The following is a 3,800-nucleotide window of genomic DNA, read 5'->3' on the forward strand; positions in this document are numbered from 1 at the left end:
AAAGAAGTGTTATATGAACAGTCCTTGAACTTAAAGAAACATAACTTATTCACTTTCTTAAGGCATCAAGACACCAATTGGAAAACAATACAAAATATAGTCAAGTATACTGGGCAGACAGTAACTCTTACGGAGTCGAGTTGTGCACTGGAAACAAAATTTTTCTAGCGCAAGTGGGAAATGAGTGGAAGGAAGTAACAGAAGAAGTCAGGACAGATAAGGGAAGTGTGTCCCAGGAAGCACACCTCGTGCGGTTCCTTTGACCCCGGCGCCTTCTGCCATGTATGCTGACCTCATGGTCCTTGTGAGCCTAGTTTCCTAAGCTTTTCAGCCCCCACAGGCCTTCCTAAATCCCTCCATCAGAACAAAGGGCTCTTCCCTGTCTTCCACACGTTGGTACTTGTACCCCTTCCATGGCAAACACTTCATTCCATCCTCAGTTAAGGTTGCTCACATGTCCATTTCCCCAACTACGCCACCTTTTTAAGGGCAAGGGCTACTATGTCTTACTGTGGTATGTCTACCCACCAGTTGCCCAAAAAGTTCTTCACACTAAATTGGTGTGTATTCAAAAAAATGTGTTTTTAAACTGAAGTGAATGTGAGATAAAGCAGGATAAATTTGAGCCAAATTATAAATAGGTATATATATATCAGAGTTCATTTATTCAGTAAATGTTTATTGAGTGCTTCCTGTGTGCCAGGACCTGTTCTAGGCTCTGCGGACATATCCATGAACAAACCAGATAAAAATCTCTGCCCTTGTAGAGCTTACACTCTAGATCTATCATAAGGGATGGGATAAGCAATAAATTTACTTAAATTCAACCATATCTGTTGGAAAAAAAAAAAAGACACACATTTAAATAGTTTAATTATTGGTGCAATAAAAGTCTACTGTTGATATGTAGTTTTTATTATATATTGTACTTACTATATTCATAAAATATTCATACCCATGTATCACTCTACAGGGATTCTAATTGAAATACTATACATAGAACTTTATTGGCAATTTAAGAGATTTTCAAGCATCATTTTGAGCATGCTCCATTTCAACCTTAGGCACAGTCTTTAAAACCTAACCACCTTGTAGGCTGTGATTCTACTGTATCAAAATGAAGACTTTGAGATTGTTGGGCAAAGGAGAACCATTTAAGTATTTGATATGATGAATCCACATCTAGTTACATTAGTCTGGTAACAGGGAACAAGAGATAGTACATTCACATGAATATACATGGTCAATCAACAGTGGAATTCACATCAAAAATTTAAAAAAAAAACCAACACAAAAAACAGTTCATGAGCCATTTGCCATTCTTTTAAAAACAACTAAAATACTACGAACTTGAGGTCATAAATATTTATAATCAAACCTTGATTATAAAATCTAAAAGAACAAATGGTAACATACTGGCTTATTCTAACCAAATGTTTGTCATTTTCATTATTTTTCAGAATATTTAAAAAGACACCAAGTTAAGAAAAATCATTTTTAAATTTTCCAATAACTTTATGTACATTAATACCAAGCATTTAACCCTGAAAACAATGTTCACTTGTACAATGTAAAAAATTTTGACAGTATGTGACTAGAAATATTCCATTAATAAAGCTACAAACAGATTTATGCTCTTAAGAGCAAAGTTAGGAAAGCAAAAATAATAATTATACCAATGATAAGCACCAAGACAGAACTTTTTTGCACTTATGGCCTGGTTGGTTGTATTTAAACATAACCTCTACCAATAGAGGATCAAAATAACACCTTATTTGAAAAAAAGAAGAAAAAAATAAAAGATAAAAATATACATCCAGAGGTCTGGAAACAATGAAGAATGCCCACTTTAAAAATAAAACAATAAAAGCAATCATACTTGTTTTTAATTAATGTGATGTTTGCAAAATATATTCATATGTCACTTTACAGCTTCTTTAGTTCACGTTATACAATTCAAATTGCTCCTTTTTTGTTAATGTGTTGTCACATTAATATAAATAAATATGTTGATTTATGGGAGTTTGCTGTAATGCATCCAAACATTAGAGCTACATCCCAGTATCTCAAACCATCTTAGCTGCAATTCATTCCAACTGGTGAAACAAATTATTTATTTTTGTAATTTTTAAAAACCTTAGGCAGATGAGATATTGTGTAAGTACATGTATGTGCACACATGCATGTACAAGTTTGCCACAGCACTAGGAGAAAATGAGTGCAGCCCAGAGAGAGGAGTGACATACTGTGTTTCCCCGAAAAAAGACCTAGCCAGACAATCAGCTGTAATGTGTCTTTTGGAGCAAAAATTAATATAAGACTTGGTCTTATTTTACTATAAGTCTTACAGTAAAATAAGACCAAGTCTTATATAATATAGTATAGTATAATACAGTATAGTATAGTATAATATATATTATAATACCGGGTCTTATATTAATTTTTGCTCCAAAAGACACATTAGCTGATTGTCTGGCTAGGTCTTATTTTCGGGGAAACACGGTATAAACAAGGTTACACAATGGCCCAAAAGACTTGGGCAGCCAGACACTCAGCTTACCCCCAAACAAACCGGGGGCTGAGCAATGAGGGAATTAGGGGACCTGTCATCACAACGTGGAATCAGTGACAGGTTTGGAAAACGAAGACTAAGGCAGGATGCCACAGGCACATTCCCCAGATACTGAAGGATGCAAAGCAGTGCCAGCCACTTTTCGGGCAGGGATCAGGGACTGACTCTGGCTGCATTTGGAGAGATTCCCTGGGTCTGCAGCTGAGGATCCCTGTACCTTTCCCAAAGGGCACCTGTAGCAGCCTCTGGCGTGGCGCTCCACCTCTCAGTGAGAATGCCTTAGGGACCCCAGAGAGTGAACCTGGGCATGGCCGCCTCCTGATCGCAATGATTCTCTCAATACAGATACTACCACTTCCGGAAGCTTGGCCAAAACCCATCGCTACCTTCCACTTCTAATTCAGTCTCAGAACAAGGGTCTCCTCTGTGCCTGTGGGGTCCCTGAGTTTGAGGTACTGTCAACATACTGTATGCTGTACAGCAGGAACACATGAAGTCAGAGAGCCTCCTTTAACACTCAAGCGATCTAAATTCAGTATTTGCTGGTGGTTGTGACCTCAGTAATAATTGTTAGCAGGAAAGTTTCTCCACACAACTTACAATGGGTGGGGAAAAGAAAAAAAAAATTGCTAAAATATGACAGAAAAGATTTTTGAAAGTTCAGTGTTCAAACTCCTTGGGGGAAGAAAAAGGAGACGTATTACATTTTCATGTCTATGTTCCCGTGGATTTGAGGTAAAAAGCACCAAGGTCCCTAAGCTAGTTAAAGGTTCTCTCAGCCCCTCACCCACACACAATCCTAGGGAATTCCTGAGCCATCTACTTCCCAAATTAGTAATCGTATCTCTGGGCATGTCTATACAGCTCTTTAATTCAGTTTCAAGATCCACAGCATTTTTTAAACAAAATGACATAATTGCATTCTTTAAATGCCAGCCATGAAATCATCGCTTAAAAAAAAAAAAGGAAAAGAAACTAGTCAGCTAATATGTATGTAAGTCAAATAAAATCCTCTCCTTTTGTAAGATGTTTTATTTGGTCTTTAAAACATGCATATGACTGCTTCTAAAGAAAAGCCCTTAAGAGGAGCTGCCCATGGCATTCCGCGGTTTGATATTTTGTTCCAGTGTTGTCAGGTTCTTAAACTACACTGTATGTTATGACCTTGCTTCATGAAAATCCCCAAAATGGGCACATTAGAAACAGAAAAAAACTTTCCTTATTTGTA

This window comes from Rhinolophus ferrumequinum, chromosome 4 (assembly GCF_004115265.2).
Source record: "Rhinolophus ferrumequinum isolate MPI-CBG mRhiFer1 chromosome 4, mRhiFer1_v1.p, whole genome shotgun sequence".
Taxonomy (NCBI): domain Eukaryota; kingdom Metazoa; phylum Chordata; class Mammalia; order Chiroptera; family Rhinolophidae; genus Rhinolophus; species Rhinolophus ferrumequinum.